At 47.8% G+C, this 22942-nt stretch overlaps 1 protein-coding gene across 46 annotated transcripts in view; it reads right to left on the reverse strand.

The window, feature by feature from the left end:
* LOC144799531 (uncharacterized) overlaps positions 1-22942 on the reverse strand; it is a 5513712-nt gene that overhangs the window by 4671581 nt on the left and 819189 nt on the right. The gene's annotated exons all lie outside the window — the stretch shown is intronic.

Below are 22942 nucleotides of genomic sequence, written 5' to 3' on the forward strand. Positions count from 1 at the left end.
ATGTGCCCCTAGCCCCGGTCGGCCACGGACTGGCGCAGACGGGCTTAACTTTGGCGCAACTTCGGCGCGCCATCGTCGCGCCCGCTGCGCTCGTCCGCTGCACTTCCGGAAACACATGTGCGTTTTATGCGGGAGAGCCTCGGACAACTAGACCGCCTAGTCTGGTCTCCGTGTCCTTCAGGCTCTCCCAAGATGGCGCCCGCTTTCCGCGCGAGCGGCACAGAGAGCCGTGGGGGAAGAGCCGCCCTCCACGCAACGGCAGAGGAGCCGCGATGGACCGGGCGTGTGCAGCCACAAGAGATGGTAAGCCCACAGTAATGCAGAGTGTCAAAGAATAACAGCAATTTAAAAAAATACAAGGCGCCTGCACCTGATCGTACAGCGCGCCAGGATCAGCATATGCAGAATGTTAAAAATTACAGCAATATAAAAAGTACAAGGCGCCTGCACCTAATCGTGCAGCGCGCCAGGATCAGCAGATGCAGGATACAGAAGTAGCGAGTGGCAAGAGCCAACACAGAGCACACTGTAGTTCCTTAGCCTCGTAAGCCCCCAGTGACGCCAGGAGCTGCCACCACCCTGACGAAACACAGGAAGCTCCACTGGGTATGCCGCTTTATGCGGGAGAGCCTCGGACAACTAGACCGCCTAGTCTGGTCTCCGTGTCCTTCAGGCTCTCCCAAGATGGCGCCCGCTTTCCGCCCGAGCGGCACAGAGAGCCGTGGAGGAAGAGCCGCCCTCCACGCAACGGCAGAGGAGCCGCGATGGACCGGGGCGTGTGCAGCCACAAGAGATGGTAAGCCCACAGTAATGCAGAGTATCAAAGAATAACAGCAATTAAAAAAAATACAAGGCGCCTGCACCTGATCGTACAGTGCGCCAGGATCAGCATATGCAGAATGTTAAAAATTACAGCAATATAAAAAGTACAAGGCGCCTGCGCCTAATTGTGCAGCGCGCCAGGATCAGCAGATGCAGGATACAGAAGTAGCGAGTGGCAAGAGCCAACACAGAGCACACTGTAGTTCCTTAGCCTCGTAGCCCCCAGTGACGACAGGAGCTGCCACCACCCTGACGAAACACCTTGGGTGGCTCAAGTGGACCCACTATGTCCACAGCAAACCTTTCAGAAAGGTCCCCAACCACTCGCAGTGGAATTAAGGGGGCCTTTGGGCGTCTACCTGTTTTGCCACCGGCACAACAGGTGACACATGAGCTGACAAACTCCTTCACTTTCTGGGCCACCTGGGGCCAGTAGAAATGGTTAACGAGCAGTTACCAAGTTTAGTCTTGCCTAGGTGCCCTGCTAGGGGATGTCATGGACCAATGCTAGTAAGAACTCTCTATGCAGTTGAGGCACTACCACTCTCCTAGTGACACCAGGTTTGGGGTCTCTGGCCTCAGTGTATTGAAGTCCCTCCTCCCAATAGGTCCTGTGGGAGCCACTGACATCTCACTTTTACTGTGCAGCAGCTTACTGTCGCAGTCTCTCACGAGTGAGAGAGACCTGCTGACCAAGCTACAGATGTTCCCTACAGGATCCCCCTGAGCCCTGGAGCTTAACCTGGTATGGTCCAAGTTCCATGGGCTCAGTTCCCTCTGGCGCTGACAAGTCTTCTCCCTTAGGAGAGGGGTCCTGAGCTTTTTGCTGTGTAGTAGATGGTCCTCCAGTCCTCTAAAGGCTCCTCTTGGAAGGTTGGGACATCCTTTCAGGCTCCAACACTTCCTGCTCATCCTTTGCTTGAGTTTGTGCTCTGGTCTTCACACACACACACTACCTTAGGGATCTACAGCATGGCTGCATGGGTTTTTCGTTCTACCTCAGCCCATGCTGAGGTCTTCAGCTCATTTCAGGCAAGCAGCTGGAGGAAGCTTAGGAGAGACCACTACCTACTTCAGGCATGTAAATCCCCCGTCTAAGGTCACCATAGCCATGGAATGGACTCTAGCGACACTGTCAGCGCTGGTGAGTGGATAGGGTTTTCCAGTCAAGTATTGTCCTGGGGAAACCAGTGTATCTCTCATCATGGTGACACTGGCACCTGTATCCCTCAGGGCTTCTATCCTAGTCCCATTCACTAAGGCAGCAGTTCCCAAACTGTGCACCGCGGCACCCCAGTGCGCAAGCAAAACTAGCCAGGGGCGCCGGGAGCAGATGCACATGTAGTGTCAAAAATGAAACGATTTTCAAATTAGGAAGTGGCAGGCGTTTCATTTCCCTTCAATCTTTTAAAAACATGCACGATTATTAGGAGAACAGAATGGAGTCCAGAACTAAGCGAAGCAGATTCTAAAAAGAAGAGAAGAGTTTAACAGAAGAAACATCAACCTCCCTGCAGGAAAGGAGCAGAGGCATAAAAATACAATAACGTAATTTGAATGAAAAATCATCTTCTGCCACAAAACAGCTACAACTCACTACCCGAAAAAAGGACGAGGTAAATAGAGGCGCCAGCAGCAGATGATGAGATTTAAGGGTAGTTTAATGCCGCTCGATGAACTAAAGTGCTATGTTAAAAGGGTCGCCCTTTACTGGTGATCATAAACACTGCATGCAACCTGAGAATATTAAAACTATTATAGCGAGTAAGAAAAAGTTCATTAAAAAAACGGATTGGGGCGTAGCAGATTTCAATAACTCAGTCAGCCACGCACCTGACCAGGTGCAGATCTCCCCACAGGGCCTACGCTGAGCTTCACCTTTCAAGCGCTGATAAACGTGTGCTTTGTTGCAAAACTGGACAGAGGCCTTGGAATGCATGAGAATCCTTTGAAGAGCTGGGGTGCATGCTTGCAAGACTCGCACACCTGGGACTGCAGGATACACAGTGCCTGGAAGCTGTCAGGCTGGTGTAGCTTGACAGTGGGTTCAAGGTGCAGACTGCTGGGGGGTGGGAGGGTGGGAGTGCATGACTGCCATTTGATGATTGACTGGGGATGCATGTGCTGACCACCTAGCTGGCCTCAAACTACCACTCACTGCCAGCGACTGCACATGGATACATGGCAAGTGTATGCTGTTAGCTGCCCCATATGAAAGTGAGCTTCCAGTTTCAAGAAGCTGTGTGTAAAAGGTAGTGAAATCAGGCTTTGGTGTGGTATTAATGCAGACATAGATGAGTTTAGCCTGTCAGTTTTGGCTCCTCTTAAAGCAGCATAGAGGGTTAATGTGCCTGCTGCATAGCACAAGGTGTAATACGCAGATCACAGATTTTATTTTGTTTTGCAAGATCAGTGCATTTGTCAAAGAAATCCTCCTGTTAAAAACTTCAAGTTCATAAGAAGTAGTCATCTTTATGTAGCGCAATGAGGTGTAAACTTGCATCAGTGAGCTGCTTTCACACTTCAAGGTGCATTTAGAATGTTTTTGCTTTCCCCCCTCTTTGTTTTGTCGTTCTGGGTGCTAAAAAGCATTGGCAACATGTAGGTGTCGCTATTGCAACCCCTAGCTTGCCCATTGCTATCCCTAGCATTGTTCTTGCGGCTTCTGGTCATAAACGCTTTGAAACTGTGGAAAATAATTGTTATTTTAACATATTCCCTACAGTTAGTTTCAAAAACATCAGCGCCCTATATTTATTCCAAGAATGGCCCATGCTTTGTTAAAATAAATGAAATACGTTTATTTATTCAGCTCTTTAAGGAGTTTTAATTGTTAAGCCCTAACTCTACTGAAATATTTTTTAAACGTGTTTTTAACATTTTGGTACATTAGGTATTTTTTTTTTTAATGTTTTATTAATGCGTTTTTTATTATTCTTCCCCATCACAATGGAAAATAAGTATTGGCCTCTTACTGCTACCAGGGTACCAAAGACACTTTGTTTCCTGTTTCCGATGGACTTAGCCTGGTTTTGCACGACTTTTGAAGTTGGGTTCATCTGAGGCTGTGCCTACTCCCACTAAGGATGAGTAACATTTCTCAAAACCATACACCAATCCAAAACATTAATGCAAATAGGCAGCGAATATCAATGCATTTACATCTACATACATAGCCATCTACAATGTTCGTCCATGCACACATTCAAAAACGCACCCACTTTGAACATTCATACTCAAAACCACGAACAGTGAGAGACATATCTAGAACATTTATACACAAGCACACAAAATAACAAATTGTGATTATAATACCTTCATCTGCTTCATCCTAATTATTTTCAGGTTGAAAAACGGAAGTACTCCTGAGGCCGGGGTTACACCCATCCCACCGCCAAAACGAAGTAAAATAATGGGGAGCCGCGGCCAATGGCAAATAGGTTCAGGGAGCCATGGGATGAAAAAGTTTGGGAACCACTGCACTAAGGAGTATTGCAAGTACTTTTTAGGTCTCGCTGAGTCAGCGCATGTGCTGCTCGGTGAGACATTTAGTCTGTGGACTTTCAAAAGTCCTACCAGACACTTTTACTGGCCACGGGCGTGCGGTTACGCACACAATGACAAGCAGAGGCGCCAAGGGCCAGATGTAGGTAAATACCATTTACCGATTCTAAAATACCGAATTTTACCGATTCGATATTTTAGAATGGGTAAATGGTATGTAGGTATTAATTCGGTAATTTTTACAGAATCTGTAAAATTCGGTAAATACCGACTGAATCGGTATTCCCCATTCATTCCTATGGGCCTCCAGGCCCATAGGAATGAATGGGGAATACCCATTCGGTAAATACCGAATCGGTAAGGGGGAAGACCTACAAGGGTGGCAAGGTGTCACATTGACACCCTTTTGCACCCTTGAATAGTGCATGGGTGCACATGTGGCACTGTTAAAAAAGCAAAAAAATGCTTTTGTAACGGTTTTCGTTATTTACCACCAACTTGTAGTTGGTGGTAAATAACAAATCCTTACAGGTGAAAAGCACTCACTTGAGTGCTTCCTACATTTCAGATTCGGTAATTTACCGAATCGGTAATTTACAAAATTCTTAAATATCGATTCAGTAAATTACCGAATCTGAAATGTAGCCACCTACATCCCAAATGCCTAATATGGGTCGGTAACGGACGAAATTTGGTAATTTCGGCCGTTACCGACCGGTATTAGGGTTCCTACATCTGGCCCCATATGGCTTTCCTCTCTCATCATTGTGCGCGCACATCGCACACCACTCGCCAGACATGCAGCTTTTTAAAAACTTTTTCCGCACGCACACCACTCGCGCGCGTACACAGCTCATAGCTGTGTATGTGTCTTCAAGGCAAATTCAGAATGCCCTGCGGCTCGAACCGGGACATCCAGCAGAGATGCCTCCTTATTGGTGTTTAACTTACAAGTGAATGATGTCCTTAATGTCATTTTGACTGCCATATACGTATGGAAAGCATCAAACTGACCCTACTTTTTAATGGACAGGTTGGTTTTGCTTTTAAAAACCGGAAATGGTCATGGGCTTTGTGTGACCTAGTAAAGCCAAGAAAATACATCAAGCTCAACTAAGGGAACATCTTTATCTGCTGGCGATGTGATTAGCTAACCACAAACACATGCTGAATGTTCAACTCATAGAGAAGTTACTGCATTTAAATATCTTTGCATCACTACCTCACAGAACTTGAAATAAGATGCACTTGTCCCTTCCAGTCTTGTGAGATCAGAGTCTGCCGAGAAGGCCTTCTTAAGGTTCTCGCTTACTATTGGAACGCTATGTAAAGAGACCTTCAGAAGATTAATGTCAGCGGTGATGCTGAAATCTGAGCCGATTGAGTGCAAAGCAGAAGCTCGGCTTTAACCGCTGTGTTTTTAGAAACATGTGCTTGGACTTCTGACAGTGTTCACAGGGGAATAGAAGCACAAGTTACTTACCTTCGGTAACGATATATCTGTAAGAAACAGTAGTTAGTATTAGATTCCTTACCTTAGAATATCCCCATGCGTCAGACTGGATCCGGAAACATTTGCGTAGCAGTACCCTTGCGCGTCGGTAGGCGTCGTCCGCATCTCTGCGTCCGTGGTCGGCGCCGTGTTGACGTCGTCAAAGTACTTAGACGCCGCCCTCGCGCGCTGACGTCAGTTCTTATACACAGCTTTTCCGTGCCAGAAAACGCAGAGCCATGATAAAAACCAACACTGGTGCCATGAAACTAGGTCCCTGAAAGGGATGACCTTAATTCTAGATATCAGTTCGCAGAACGGGGAGGATGGGTGGGTCGGTAAGGAATCTAATACAAACTACTGTTTCTTACAGATATATCGTTAACGAAGGTAAGTAACTTGTGCATCTGAAAGAAACAGGTTAGTATTAGATTCCTTACCTTAGAATAGATACCCCAGCAATACCAACCCCGGTGGTGGGTCTGCGAACCAATAATCACACCAGACAGTCCTGGAGAACGGAACGGGCAACGAAGCCATCTCTCGGGACTTGGCTGTCCAGGCAGTAGTGTCTTGTGTACGTGTGCAGCGAGGCCCACGTAGCTGCCTGACAGATGTCCTGCAAGGTGACTCCCTGGCCCAGGGCAGTAGTAACCGCCGTGGCCCGAGTGAAATGGGGCCGCAGCCCAACAGGAGGCTCCTTTTTAGCCAAGGAGTAGCATGCCTTGATGCACAACACGACCCACAGAGAGCTGGTCTGTTTGTGCACCGCCCGTCCCTTCTTCGCGCCCACGTAACCAACAAAGAGTTGGTCATACACCCGGAACTGGCGTATGTGATCAAGGTAGAAGGAGAGCGCCCGTTTTGGGTCCAGACGGTGGAGCCTCTCTTCCTCTTTCGAGGGATGCGGAGGCGGAAAGAAGGTGGGCAAGGTGATAGACTGTCCGATGTGGAAGGCTGTTACTACCTTAGGCAGGAAAGAGGGGCGTGTACGCACACAACCTTGTCCGGAAGGACAGAAAGGAAAGGAGGTTTGGAAAAAAGAGCCTGGAGCTCACTCACTCTCCTGGCAGAGGTGATGGCAACCAGGAATGCAGTTTTAAGGGTAAGAAGACAAAGAGGACAGTTATGAAGTGTCTCGAAAGGAGTGCACATCAAAAAAGTAAGAACCAGGTTCAAGTCCCACTGAGGCATCACGAAAGGAACAGGAGAGAACATATGAGTGATGCCCTTCAAGAACCTATTCACAACTGGGGACTTGAACAAGTCTGCTGAGAAGGCCTTCTTAAGGTTCTCGTTTACTATGGGAACGCTATGTAAAGAGACCTGCAGAAGATTAATGTCAGCGGTGATGCTGAAATCTGAGCCGATTGAGTGCAAAGCAGAAGCTCGGCTTTAACCGCTGTGTTTTTAGAAACATGTGCTTGGACTTCTGACAGTGTTCACAGGGGAATAGAAGCACAAGTAACTTACCTTCGGTAACGATATATCTGTAAGAAACAGTAGTTAGTATTATATTCCTTACCTTAGAATATCCCCAGGCGTCAGACTGGATCCGGAAACTTTTGCGTAGCAGTACCCTTGCGCGTCGGTAGGCGTCGTCCGCGTCTCTGCGTCCATCGTCGGCGCCGTGTTGACGTTGTCGGAGTACTTAGACGCCACCCTTGCGCGCTGACGTCAGTTCTTATACACAGCTTTTCCGTGCCAGAAAACGCAGAGCCATGATAAAAACCAACACTGGTGCCATGAAACTAGGGCCCTGAAAGGGATGACCTTAATCCTAGATATCAGTTCGCAGAACGGGGAGGATGGGTGGGTTGGTAAGGAATCTAATACAAACTACTGTTACTTACAGATATATCGTTACCGAAGGTAAGTAACTTGTGCATCTGAAAGAAACAGGTTAGTATTAGATTCCTTACCTTAGAATAGATACCCCAGCAATACCAACCCCGGTGGTGGGTCTGCGAACCAATAATCACACCAGAAAGTCCTGGAGAACGGAACGGCCAAAGAAGCCATCTCTCGGGACTTGACTGTCCAGGCAGTAGTGTCTTGCGTACGTGTGCAGCGAGGCCCACGTAGCTGCCTGACAGATGTCCTGCAAGGGGACTCCCTGGCCCAGGGCAGTAGTAGCCGCCATGGCCCGAGTGAAATGGGGCCGCAGCCCAACAGGAGGCTCCTTTTTAGCCAAGGAGTAGCATGCCTTGATGCACAACACGACCCACAGATGGTCTGTTTGTGCACCGCCCGTCCCTTCTTTGCGCCCACGTAACCAACAAAGAGTTGGTCATACACCCGGAACTGGCGTATGCGATCAAGGTAGAAGGAAAGCGCACGTTTTGGGTCCAGAAGGTGGAGCCTCTATTCCTCTTTCGAGGGATGCGGAGGCGGAAAGAAGGTGGGCAAGGTGATAGACTGCCCGATGTGGAAGGCTGTTACTACCTTGGGCAGGAAAGAGTGACGTGTACGCACACAACCTTGTCCGGATGGACAGAAAGGAAAGGAGGTTTGGAAGAAAGAGCCTGGAGCACACTCAGTCAGTCAGTCAGTCAAATAAACTTTATTCGAATTGAAGTAACAATTCATAAAAGTATACAAGTACAAATCACAGTTTAAAATAACAAATATTTCATTCTAAGTTATACATTGCTAAGGTTTGACTTCTTTTAAAAGAGTAAAAATGGATAAAACAGTACAGACAGTTAAAATAAGTTATGATTATAAAAAGAGAAACATTTCACTGACTCCTATTATCCCATGACGATAGACTTTCTCACTCTTAAAATAGTATTCAGAAAAAAACTCACTGTGCTAATAGTGAGACAATCATCTAAGGACCTAAGTTTATTATAGGCTTCTCTTGAATTCCTTAGGCCCCAAGTTAGCAATAAAGGCTTTAAAATTTGTTGTCGTGAATGGCTATATACAGTGCAGAACAAGGTACAGTGTATGGTTGATTGAAATGATTTGTCATCACAGGGACACAGCCTTTTTCCCCTCGCCCAGTCATTGCAGGTCGGGAATGAAATGAGTCTGTAAAAGGTTTCCAGGCGGAAGTAAGTCAGGAGCCTGCGATGATGTAGGGGGTGTTCTAATGCAAGATACAACTGAAGACCCCTCTGAGATGTCACTTCATCGTGGCTCATGACCGATTTTTTTGTCCTTACGCCCTTCCACCTTTGTGATTCCAGGTATTCCAGCAACGACTTTTTCAACGTAGATCGCGAGATAAATTCCAATGAGGCTGGGTCCGTAAAGTATTCAGGATGACCAATCTCACCTACAAAGTTCTTAATGTAAATAAGCCATTTGATGTTTTTCATCCCGTCACAGTTCAGGCAGTCCTCTATAATAGATCTATTCAATTCTGTGGCAGGATTGGTCCAGACATTATGCCAAAGTAAGACTGGGGCAAGTTTTATGGTATCCATAATGAAATTGAGGGCAACTTCGGCATGTAATATATATATTGGGGTGCTCCTTGGTGTAGAAGTTATGAATCGGAGGAACCTGTTCTCAGTTCGCTGGATCTCCTCCAATTGCTGCCAGCCCCAAATACCGGCCCCGTAGGTCCCAATAGCCACACATTTTGCTTTGAATATTCGGAGGAGCTCCATTACTGGCCTATTTCCTATTTTTTTCGCAAAATTCATGAGAGCCCCGACTGCTCTGTTAAAAGCCACAGCCCGTGCTTTCACAGCCGGCTTCCAAGTGCCTTGTCTATCGAAGTGGACCCCCAGACAGCAAAAGATGTCAGCTAACTCCACCTTCCTATTATTTAGAACAATTGGGCATGGTTGTCTATGTTTTTTTGGGCCACACGACATAGTAAACGTCTTCGAGACGTTTACACATAACCCTCTAGCGTTCATAAAATTAGTGAAGGTGTGTACAGCTTTCTGGAGTCCTACCTTAGTCTGTGAAAGAATGGCCGCATCGTCAGCGTAAAGTAATATAGGAATGGGTTTGCCCTGGATTACAGGGTAATCATGGTACTGCTGTGTTAGGCAAGAGCCCACTCCATTAATATATAAATTAAAAAGCAGGGGGGCCAAGATGCAGCCCTGCCTTACCCCTCTGCTAATCTTAAAAAGATCTGTACATTCCCCCCTCTGACCATATCTAACTCGGGCGCCTGCCTCCACATAGAGTTCTCTGATGTATACAATTATTTTATTGTCCAGCCCAATGTCCCTCAACGTCTGCCAAAGACTGTCGTGCAAAACGCAGTCAAAGGCAGAGCTGAGGTCCACATAGGTCACATACAGATTTGTTTTCCTTGCGTGGATATATTTTGAAATCATTAGTGAAAGATTTAGCCCCTGCTCAATTGTCCCCCGCCCTCCCCTAAACCCATACTGAAAGGGAGACAACACATTCTGTCCCTCCACCCAGTCTTGAATACGAGCAAGAATGACCCTGCCTGCCAGCTTCATAAAGCCATCTAAGAGAGAGATGGGACGGTAGCAGGCAGGGTCATTCCTGTCCCCCTTCTTATATATCGGGACTAAGATGGCCTCCTTCCAGGTTGGGATAAAACCTCTTTTTGTCATGCAATTCAAAACTCTAGTGAGTAGAGGAGCCCACAGGTCTGGATACATTTTAAAAACATCAATAGGGACGGAGTCGGTGCCTGGTGCTTTCGAGGCTGAGCACTCCCTTAGTGCCTTATATACTTCCTCTAGTTTGAATTGAATTTCTAGAGGAAACGGGGAGTCCTCTTCTTCTGGCTGTATTTCACAAGCTGTTACAGGCAGAGCCTTATTGCTATACAGGGCCTGGAAGTGGGATACCCACTCCCTGGCCGTGATAGCATTATCTAAGCGAGGACCTTGACTTTCTTGATAAAAAGGAGCATTCACAGCCTTCCAAAAGGCAGCAGAGTCTTTTTGTATTGCTGCTGTATGGAGGGCTTCCCAGGCTTCAGCTTTTAGATCTTTCTTCTTCTCATTAAAGCGGCACGGTATTTGCGCCTAGCCCCTTGAACCTGAACTCTATCTAGTGGGGTAGCATGCAGTGCATTTTTGAGTTCCCGCAATGCCCTAGAGCAATTTGGGTCGAACCACCCTGGTATTTTCTTAACTGTGTTACGAGGGTCTCTAGTCAGAAGGTGCTTAATTAAACAGCAAATTTTGTTAAAAGAGTTCAAGACTTGTTCTTCATTCTCTTCTAATGTCAAACACTTAGTAATTTCTTTTTGGGAGATATTCACTAGGTTGTGTTGGAAGCTCTCTGGAATTACCTTCTCCCATTTAATGCAAAATCCGTTACGCTGGCCAAGAATAGGATTAAAAACATAATTACGTTGAATATTAAGTGACCGCGTATCCAGATTTAGCTTGAAGGTAACTGAAATGGGGTAATGATCACTAATGCCACTTGTAAGTGTCTCCCAGGCATTAACCAATGAGGCTTAACGAAAAGATAGTAAGGCAAAGTCAATAATTGATCGTGCCCCTCTTGCGTTAAATGTGGGTGCAAATGGGTTAGTATTAGATTCCTTACCTTAGAATAGATACCCCAGCAATACCAACCCCGGTGGTGGGTCTGCGAACCAATAATCACACCAGAAAGTCCTGGAGAACGGAACGGCCAAAGAAGCCATCTCTCGGGACTTGACTGTCCAGGCAGTAGTGTCTTGCGTGCGTGTGCAGCGAGGCCCACGTAGCTGCCTGACAGATGTCCTGCAAGGGGACTCCCTGGCCCAGGGCAGTAGTAGCCGCCATGGCCCGAGTGAAATGGGGCCGCAGCCCAACAGGAGGCTCCTTTTTAGCCAAGGAGTAGCATGCCTTGATGCACAACACGACCCACAGATGGTCTGTTTGTGCACAGCCCGTCCCTTCTTTGCGCCCACGTAACCAACAAAGAGTTGGTCATACACCCGGAACTGGCGTATGCGATCAAGGTAGAAGGAAAGCGCACGTTTTGGGTCCAGAAGGTGGAGCCTCTCTTCCTCTTTCGAGGGATGCGGAGGCGGAAAGAAGGTGGGCAAGGTGATAGACTGCCTGATGTGGAAGGCTGTTACTACCTTGGGCAGGAAAGAGAACGTGTACGCACACAACCTTGTCCGGATGGACAGAAAGGAAAGGAGGTTTGGAAGAAAGAGCTTGGAGCACACTCACTCTCCTGGCAGAGGTGATGGCAACCAGGAATGCAGTTTTAAGGGTAAGAAGACGAAGAGGACAGTTATGAAGGTTCTCGAAAGGAGTGCACATCAAAAATGTAAGAACCAGGTTCAAGTCCCACTGAGGCATCACGAAAGGAACAGGAGGGAACATATGAGTGATGCCCTTCAAGAACCTATTCACAACTGGGGACTTGAACAAAGAGGGCTGATCAGGGAGCCTTAAGAAGGCAGAAATGGCAGAAAGATAGCCCTTGAGAGTGCCCAGAGCGGAGCCCTGCTGAGCAAGAGATAGAAGAAAGAGGAGAATCTCAGAAAGAGGGGCAGATAGTGGATCCACAGCCTTTGCTATGCACCATGTCACAAATTTGTCCCACCTGCAGGTGTATACCATTTTTGTGGAGGGACGCATGGCTGCCAGAATCACATCACATACTTCAGGAGGCAAGTCAAATGGCCTCAACTGTCGCCGCTCAATCTCCACGCATGGAAGTAGGGACTGGACAGGTTCGGGTGGAGGACCGTCCCCTGCTGCTGCGACAGAAGGTCCTCCTGAAGAGGCAGGCGAATCGGGGGATCGACTGACATGCTGAGTAGCTCGGGATACCAGTATCTTCGTGCCCAGTCTGGAGCAACAAGGATGACTTGGGCCCGGTCGCGCCTAATCTTCTTCAGCACTCTGTGCAGAGGTGGTATAGGCGGAAAGGCGTACAACAGACCGCAACTCCACTCGCGATGAAAAGCGTCTCCGAGCGAGTGCCGCCTTGGAAATTCCACCGCACAGAACTGATGACATTGCGCGTTCTCTTCTGTGGCGAATAGACCTAACCAAGGCTCTCCCCACTGCTTAAAGAGGCCTTCAGCCATGTCCGAGTTCAGACGCCATTCGTGATCCATCATGCACCGATGGCTGAGTTTGTCCGCCCTGGCGTTCAGAGAACCTGCCAGTTCTTGAACCACCAGGGTCATGCCCTGATGCTTCAGCCACTGCCAGAGACGCAGAGCCTCCTGGCAGAGGGTCCACGACCCCACCCTGCCCTGTTTGTTGCCTCTGATCTCCGCCTCTCCCATGTGGCCTCCCCAGCCCTGGAGAGACGCGTCCGTCACAACTACGTGCTCCGGTTGGGGAAGGGAGAGGGATCTGCCGCTGACCCAATCGCGGTCCTTGAGCCACCACTGCAACTGTCTTGCAGTGCCCTCCGAGATCACGACATGGTCGGACAAGTTGCCCTGATGCTGGGCCCACTGAAACTTCAGGTCCCACTGCAGAGCTCGCATCCGCCACCTGGCGTGATGCACCAGAAGGATGCCGGAGGCCATCAGCCCCAAAAGCTGCAGCGTCAACCTGACGAAACTCGGGATAAAGGCTGAAAGATCGGAATCAGAGCCTGAATATCCCGAACCCGCTGTTCGGGAGGATAAACCCGAAACTGCGCCGAGTCTAGAACTGAGGAGCTTCTGAGAAGGGCACAGGTGTGACTTCGGCACATTGATGGAGAACCCCAGCTGGTGCAGGAGGTCGGCCGAAGTCTGGAGGTGGCTGACGACTGTCTGGGGCGAGCCCGCCTTCAACAACCAGTCGTCGAGCTAGGGGAAGACTGAAACCCCTAACATTCGCAGATGATCTGCGACCACCGCCATCACTTTCGTGAACATCCGTGGGGCACTGGTAAGGCCGAAGGGGAGCAAGGTAAACTGAAAGTGATTGTGGCCTACTGTGAACCGCAGGTAATGCTAGTGGGCCGGCAGGATGGGGATGTGGAAGTACGCATCCTGCAAGTCCAACGCTACCATCCAGTTTTCTGGGTCCAGGGCAGCTAAGACCTGAGCCAAAGTCAGCATCTTGAACTTCTCCTTCCGGAGGAAGTCGTTGACATTCCTGAGGTCCAAGATAGGGCGTAGGCCCCCTTTGCCCTTCTTGGGAACCAGAAAGTAGTGGGAATAGCAACCACACCCTACCTCTGGCCCAGGAACGCGCTCGATGGCCCCCTTGGCCAAGAGGGCCGTAACTTCCTCCTGCAGAAGTTGCAAGTGATCGCCCGACACGGGGTGGCACTGCGGTGGCATTGCTGGAGGGCTCGCCTTGTCCGAAGCGATGGTGCACCAGTGGAGGAGGTGATGGCGAACCCAGACCCCCACTGGCATCAAATGGGCCTGAAAGCTTGGACTAGGAGGGCTTTGAGGCGGATGCTGCGGGGTTGATGTGAACTGGCTTCGCCGTCGTCCCCTGGTACCGCCACAGCAGTTACCACGCCTGCCACCGCGCTGGATGGTAGTCTGTGGCCCGTGGCTGGCAGGACGTGTGGGGGCGCCCCTTCCTTGGCCACGAAAGGAGCGAAAGGCAGCAGTTTGCTGGCACGGGGCCGACAGGCCCAAGGACTTGGCCGAAGCCCTGGAGTCCTTAAAGCGCTCAAGCGCACGGTCTGCCTTGTCGCCAAAAAGGCGACGGCCATCAAACGGCATGTCCATAAGGGTGTTTTGGACATCAGCCGAAAAGTTGGCGGACCTCAGCCAGGCGTGGCGACGAATCGCCTCCGTCGTTGCCATCGCTCTGCCCAGCGAGTCCGTTGTATCCAGCCCACATCAGATGGAATACCGTGCCGCACCTCGACCCTCCGCAAGGGCTTGGGCGAGTTTAGTCCGGGCCTCCTCCAGACATTGTGGCAGCACGTCCGCGACCGTGTCTCACAGAGAGTGGGTATAGCGGCCCAAGAGGCACGCGGTGTTAACTGACCGCATCCCCAAACTCAGTGAGGAGAACATCTTCTTACCATACTGTTCGTACCTCTTGGATTCCCGATCGGGGGGGAGCCGTCAGGAATGTGTGGAAAAGTAAATTTTGCCATGTTCTGTGTCCCTACGCCTCATCCATCATATGTTATGTGTGCATGACCAATATGCATATGTTATTCCCCATGTCTGATTAATGACGCAATTACAGTTGTGTCCACCTCTGGTATGTCAGTTTCCAGTCCTCGTGAATACTACGAATATCAGGCCTATGTAAAGTAATGTTGCCACGTTTCTCAGTGTGCACGTTATTCCATTATAAAGTCCCCGTTTCTAGGCCTCAACAGGGCCCGGACCACAGATTCAGCTCCTGTCTCCTGAAAGCCTCGCTGAGGAGCGATACAGCCCCCACCTGTATCCTCGACCCTTCACTTACTTCCTGCTTCGCAGTGCCCGGTGCAGCTTGGCTCTGCCTCTGAGTCTGCCAAAAGTATGTTATAGTTCCAGCTATCAGTTCAGTCCTCCTCTTCTGCATTCCTGAGCTACTGAACTGCATCAATAGTTTCCGTCATTGTCTAGCCTATTCGGCTCCACGTTAGAGAAATACTGTATTAATGGTCATTTAGTATTCTTCATCACGCACTACATGTAGAATAATGCATGGTCCAGTCTTAGAGTCAAGTTAGCTTTTCCCCTCATGACTTCTAGTTTATATCAACATGTTCCCTAAACATCAGATACCAGATAGGGTTTAGGTACATGTCGCTCCGACCCTCCAGACTCTAGTCTCTGCTCCTAGCACAGAGTTCGTAGCCCCCAGCTTCTCCTAGTAACACGTCATTGCCAGTTTTCGCGCACCATTAGGTTAGAGGTCCCGGCTCCTTAGGTAGCCCCCTCCAAAGTTTCCGCCCATTCATGACATATTCTGTTACGTTTGCACCACATGTCTATGTACACGCCCAGTTACACCTCTTTTACTGTTATCTTTCGCGACTGCTACGCGTCACGCCTTCTGCTCCACCCACTGTTACGCCTACTGCAATGTAATGCTATGTGTTTGCGCTATGTATATAAGTCAATGTATTGTTATTAAAAGTTAGCGCGCTCATCCCAGACCTAGCCCCAGCAGCTGCTGGGCCCCTTTTTTCCCCTGCTGGGTCATCCTATGCAGGTTGTCCTGATCCCGTCCTTATGCTGTAATAAACCTGCAGAAACTCCTACTACCTCGAATCTTGACTCTTATTTTATTGAGCTATCTGTTATTCATTCATTCATCCAAAAATAGATCCGGTATTATTTATTTATATACCACATAATGGCGCCCGAATAGGGACTTGCCCTTTCCCCACGCGTCGGTGAAGCCACGCCGACCCCCTGACCCTCTGCAGTCGTGACGGAACCATACCGTGCACTGGCAGATATTTCTGCTCCAAGTATCCCTCAGGCCCACGGAGGAGACGGAGGAGGCGGTCCAGCATCCGAACGAGACGGTGGAGGAACGCGGCGAGTCCCGACCAGAGCCCAAGCCGAGAGTCCAAGGTCCGAGGTATCCGGAGGCCCACCCGTAACTGAAGTCCGAAGTTCGTCGTCCGTCGTCCAGTCCAGTCCGAGGCCTTCTGTTCCGTGCTGCCCGGTGAGTACCATTGCTGGGGTAGTATCTAGACAGGACCAATCTAAATTGACTCCTGGTCCGTGGGTTGGTGGTGCCCAGACCCACAAACGAAGTGTCCACTTCGGTGGATGCGGGTTCTGACGTGTCTCTTTATGAGACCGGTATGTTCCGTACTGTTACAGCAGTGCATCCAGTAACTCTAGTCTGTTCCGTTCTCGAGAAAGTCTGTTCTGTTTCTGTTCTCAGTATTCCAGGTAATATTCTGTTCGAACTGTTATTTATAATGTTCTTTATGTATTTTACTGTTGTGGTATGAGTGCGATGTGATTTCGTGTTTTCATTGTGTATTGTATTGTGTCCAGATTACAGTTCAGTCATGCCTATATTTTCCAAGTTACGTCAGTTAAAAACTAGAAAGGGTCTGTTAGAAGAAGCGGTTCCTGTCCCGCCCAGGGACAGTCCAGGTCACTTTATGTATCAGAAACATGGCATAAGCGCCATAATGTATCTAGATTTATGGGTAGAGTATACCAAACAGTTAGAAGAAAAGTATAGATGGCCCGTATCGGGTACATGGGATGCCGAATGTATCATGCGAGTAGAAGAAGCATTATGGAAAAAGAAAGCCAGACAGTCACAGAAAGATGCCATCGAGTTATGGCGCAAAGAAGCTCATAGAAGAACTGAAAAGGAAGTCAGAAAGTCAGAGTTAAGTAGAGAATCCCAAGAACGAGCCCAAGAAAGAGAATTAATCGAGATAGGTGAACAAGTCAAAGCCGAACAGTCAGACAGACAGAGGCATGCCCTTATTAAGGGTATGTATCCTCTCCTTGCCGAAGGCTTGCCAAAAGCGACCCCAGAGGCATCCAGTAATTTCCCGCCACCATTAGTTCCAACCAAGCTACGTCACAAACCGACCGCAGCTGATATTTTTATTTCGTCCTATCTGGACGACACAGTCCCCGAATATGCAAATCCTGTTCGCGCTCCGCCAGTCCCTGTAAATCAGGCACTTCCCGCTCTTCCAGACACCGGAGTACCTGTTACGGTACCCCCGGTCCAGTCCGCCATACAAGTCCAGCCCACGTTACAATTACCGACTCTGCCAGGACGAAGAGCCTCAGTAGACGACTCCAGTCTAGGGGCCGCAGGAGGAGCTACTCCTCAAACCCCGCCGCCACACAAGCGTTTATCAGCACTCGAATTACATGCTCAAGCATCACAGCGTACTCCTAAAAGTAATAAGTCTGTCACAGAAATCAGACAAGCCCTTAACGAATGTGTCTATGATCCAGTTCCAGGCGAATATAATATGGTTTTATATTCCTTACGTGTAAGGAGAGTGACCGAGTATCTAGTCACCTTGCCGAACATGAAAGAAGATCTAGACAGAATATATCGTTTCATCCGTACAGGGGATGATCCAGAAAGTATTAGTGAGATTATGTCCCAAAGGAAAGCCGAGATTCAGCTCATGATATTAAAGTTCCTGATCAATTGTCTAATAAGAGAACAAGATTACCCGTCTAAAGATCCCGCCGAAATGAGAATCCTGACAAGGTGGAGTGATAATATAGCCGAGGGTAAGCACAAGACCGTCGGTGCCATGGAGAGTATGTACAAGAAAATTCGTAAAGAAATAATAAGGTTACACGAACAACGTAAAGCAGCACAAGTAAGCGAGAAAGAAAGTATCTCTGATCCTGAAGAGGAAGACGAGAATCCCGCCAGAATAGCGTATGTAGGAAAATCTAGATTTCTAGATCGCCATTTACGTCTAGAACACAAGTCTATTTTCTATCATCCAGCACCAGAACCAGGTTCTCTAGAACAAGTATTTCAAGCTACCGATCACATTCTGAAATCACGAATCGGTTATAGCGAATTAAGTACCATGCATGAACAAGAACTAGCCCGATCAGCAGTCCGATGGATTACTGATTCTACCACTTTTCCAGACGAAATAGTGGCACAAATGTTTCTGAAACTGCCCCCAGCCGAGCAACGACTGGTGGGTATGTATATGATCCAGCACCTCATTACTCTGTATGAGGGTCAACATTCTGATCCAGGTCCGTTGCATGATATTCTGAACGAGTTACTCCAGTATAGATGGAGAGGTCTAGGTACCGATTTAATTAGTGTCATTCTAGAACAGCGCCACAAATATAGAACGTTTCTGAACCCGCATTTTGTTCATGTCTCACCCCCAGAAAGTAAATCATTTTACATAGACAGACAGAATCCGTTACGAGAAGTCCACCCAGTCCAAGGGGCGGGTGGCGTAATGCAACGAGTGTTTGTATACACTCCGATTTCAAAGATGGAACTTCTTGAAATGAAGAAATTAATTCCCTGTCATGACAAAGATCCAGCAGGGTTCCATCGAGAATTAAAAGACATGCTCCGTATGGGAGAATACACTTACCCAGATATCATTAAAATGTTAAAAGTCCTGCTGCCCGCAGGGGTGTATGAAAAGTTAAAGGAAAAGGAATGGGAGGTGGGAGAGAAAAAGATCGATTGGGCAGCTCTAGAAGCTGAAGACAAGGCACGAGTACCAGGTACCGGTCTTGGAGATAAATGTAAAGAATTACCAGAATTACTGATTCAAGTTTTACCCAGATTATTGACAACTAAGAAAGAAGACTGGGATGCAATCTCAGCCTGTAAACAGAAACAAGATGAAGATATTAGTGATTTTTATTCTAGATTTGAAAAATGTTTCAGTATTAATAGTGGTCTCAAGACAAGTAGTGAATCATACCCTCACCTTTTCGTTACCAAATTAGTCGAGAATTCAAGTCCACAAATTAAAAATCGAGTTTTGAAAGTCGAAAGCATACCTGTAGATCAAGAAGGTCCCTATGTTCACAGTCAAGTATTAGGGAAAGACAGAAAGTTTTTGATCGATACAGGGGCAAGTAGGACCACAATTAGTCACGCCGAAGTTCCAGGGGCTCCGCTCTCAGGCTCAAGAAATGTTTCCCTTGGATTTTCAGGAAAGCCAATAGTTAATGAGATATCAAAGCCAGTCACTCTAGAAGTAGGTCCATTGTCCCGTACTACTGATCTGTTACTTACTAAGTCATGTCCAGAAAATCTGTTAGGCATTAAGACACTGAAAGAATTAGGTGCAGTTATATGCTGTTCCCCAGAGGGAATACGTCTGTTCCTACGTGACTTCAAGGGTCACTATGTATTACGAGATTTTGATTCGAGATTGTCTAATGTTCCACAGCACTTATGGGCGCAAGGTCCAACTGATGTAGGTTACATGCAAATCACACCCCATCGTGTGACTCTCAAACCAGGTGTAGTGTTACCCCGAATCAGACAGTACAGATTGCCACCTGAGGCTGTAGCAGCCTTATCCAAAATTATTGACGAGCTCATGGCTCAAGGAGTAGTTGTAGAAACTGACTCCAATGTATGCAATTCTCCGATCATTCCAGTCATGAAACGTACTGATCCGAATGCACCCCCAGTATATCGATTAGTGATTGATTTACGAGAGCTTAATAAATGTATTATTCCGCAGTATCCAGTAGTCCCAGATATCTCTTCCCTGTTAACTGCTATTGATTCCGAAGCCATGTTTTTCACTGTCATTGACCTCAAGAATGCATTTTTTAGTGTTCCTATTCATCCAGACAGCCAGTTTCTTTTCGGATTTTGTTTAAATGGAAGGAGCTATATGTTTACACGCGCTCCTCAAGGTTTCACAGAAAGTCCTAGTATTTACAGTCAAGCACTTAAGAGACAACTAGACAACATTCACATGCCAACTGACACTGCCCTGCTCCAGTATGTCGATGATCTACTGATCACAGCCCGTTCTGAACGTGCTTGCGAGCGAGCATCCCTTACAGTTCTGTATTTTCTAGCCGAGATGGGGCACAAAGTGTCACCTTCGAAGCTTCAATTCTGTGTCCAGCAAGTGGTATACTTAGGGCACTTGCTGTCCAAGAGGGGTAGGCAGTTGACACCCGACCGTATCCAGTTAATAGCGAGTCTTCCCCAGCCCAGAACCCAGAAGGAGGTACGTGCCTTTATTGGCCTTACTTCTTATTGTAGACAATGGATTCCCCAGTATGCATTTCTAGCCAAGCCACTGATACAGTTAACGACACAGGAGGCAGCCGTATCGACTGTCCTCCCTTGGACATCTGAACATACACTTAGTTTCAACGAATTAAAGAAAGCCCTATGCCAAGCTCCAGTTCTAGCTACACCGAACTACAGTAAGCCTTTTACACTTTTCGTCACTGAACGTGAAGGTACAGCATTATCTGTTCTCACACAAGATCAAGCAGGACAATACAAGCCCTGTGCTTATTTTTCGAGCACATTAGATCCAGTCGCCCAGGCGTTGCCTGCGTGCCTCAAGTCAGTTGCAGCTACAGCACTAGCTATCAGACAAAGTGATTCCATAGTTTTAGGACACTCCCTGACAGTACAAGTTCCACATTCAGTAGAAGTTCTTTTAAACCGAACACAAACTCAGCACTTGACAATTGCACGTTTAACAGGTTATGAATTGACACTGTTCCAGCCACACATAGAAATTAGACGCTGCAACGTCCTGAATCCTGCTACACTGTTACCATCAGTTAGTTCAAATCCTGACCCACATGACTGTGTGGAAGTAGTTAACATTACGACTAAGCCAAGACAAGACCTGACAGACATTCCGTTACAAGATCCCGACCTGACACTTTATGTGGATGGTTCATGTATGAGAACTAGTACAGGAGAACTAGTCGCCGCGTATGCAGTAACTACTGACACCGAAGTTATTGAGACACACCGTATTGATACCCTGTCCGCTCAAGCAGCAGAGCTAGTCGCTCTGACACAAGCCTGTATACATGCCAAGAACCAGAAAGTTAATGTTTACACAGATTCACGTTACGCATTTGGAGTTGTACACGACTTCGGAGTGCTCTGGCAGGAGAGAGGTTTCATGACTTCTCATGGAACCAAGATTCAGCATGGTCTCCTTATTCAAGCCCTGTTAGATGCCATACATTTACCGACATCCATTGCTATCATGAAGTGCAAAGCACATACGAAAGTTACTGACATTATTTCCCAAGGTAATGATCTAGCAGATCGCACAGCCAAGCTTACAGCACAGACTCCAGACATTCCAGTTAATCAGACACATACTCCAGATCCGACTACATGCATGACAGTTAAGGACCCTACTCAAGACGTCATAGATATACAGTTACATGCTACTCCTGAAGAAATCAAGAAATGGTATGAACAAGGAGGGGTCCAGACAGATCAAGGATGGTTAACGAAGGGTAGAGCCACATGGTTTCTCCCCGACTCTATGGTTCAAGTCATTATCAATACCGCACATAGTCCAGCACATTTAGGAGAAAAAGCTATGTTAGACAGTATCCAGAACATTTGGTTCAACAAGCATTTACGAGCTGCAGCCAAGCAGAAAGTCCGCACCTGTATGATATGTTGTCAGTTTAACCCAGGTAAAAGTGTCCCGGTGGAACAAGGTGGTTTCCAGCCCCCTGACCACCCTTTTGAGGTCCTCCAGATGGATTATATTCAGATGGAGCGATGTCGAGGTTTCAAGTATGTCCTTGTAGTAGTATGCGCTTTGTCCAGGTGGACAGAAGCATATCCAGTCCCAGATTACACAGCCGCGACCACTGCCAAGCAGTTGGTTCGTGAATTTTTCCCTAGATATGGACTCCCTAGAGTCGTATATTCTGATAACGGTCAGCCATTCTCATCTGAACTCATGAAGCACGTTTCCCTGTTGTTAGGGTACCAGTGGAAGTTTCATTGTGTACGCCATCCTGAAGCAGCCGGTCTCGTAGAGAGACATAATCAGACTCTGAAAATCCGCATTGCCAAAGTCTGTAAAGAAAAAGGTGTGGACTGGCTAGTAGCACTGCCAGTCGCTTTGTTTTATATGCGCATGGTCGCACATTCCAGATCAGGTCTGTCCCCGTATGAGGTCGTATTCGGCCGCCCCCCTAACATGTGGGGTACTCCTAGACCCCGAAGTATTACCGATGTTTCATGTAATATGCTGACAGATTACCTAGCTTCCTTGATGTCTGCCCTCAACTCATGTCGTTCACAGGTTGCTGCCGCCTTTCCAGACAATACCGAGGTGGCACCGCATGAAATCGTTCCAGGTTCCCTTGTCATGGTCCGAAATTTCGACAGATCAAGTCCGCTGGAGCCTCGTTGGAAGGAGCCACGTCAGGTCCTCTTGACCACCCGTACTGCCGTCAAGTTGGAAGGCAGAAAAGGATGGGTCCATCTGTCTCATGTTAAACTTTTCAAAGGACTGAAATCCGTTTCTAAAAACATTTCCCAGGATTCGAAGGACTGCCAGAATATTGCTCTTAAGGACTGTCCCGCACAAGACATTATTACAACCCCTCCCTTGTTAGAGAAAACTCCGCAACAGGAGTATAAGTTAAAGCTCAGGTCTAGTAAAATAAGTCAGTCAGTTTGATTGTATAAGTCCTCCCCTAGGTGAAACGGTTAGGCTGTTTCTGACATGTATAAAATAGACCCCCATAGTGAGAGAGTCAGTTTAAACGCAAACCGATGTATCGTTTTTCTGAGTTTCATATTGTTCATCAGCATTTTGATTTCCTGCACCAGCTAT

The sequence above is a fragment of the Lissotriton helveticus genome, chromosome 1_2 (assembly GCF_964261635.1).
Source record: "Lissotriton helveticus chromosome 1_2, aLisHel1.1, whole genome shotgun sequence".
Lineage (NCBI taxonomy): Eukaryota > Metazoa > Chordata > Amphibia > Caudata > Salamandridae > Lissotriton > Lissotriton helveticus.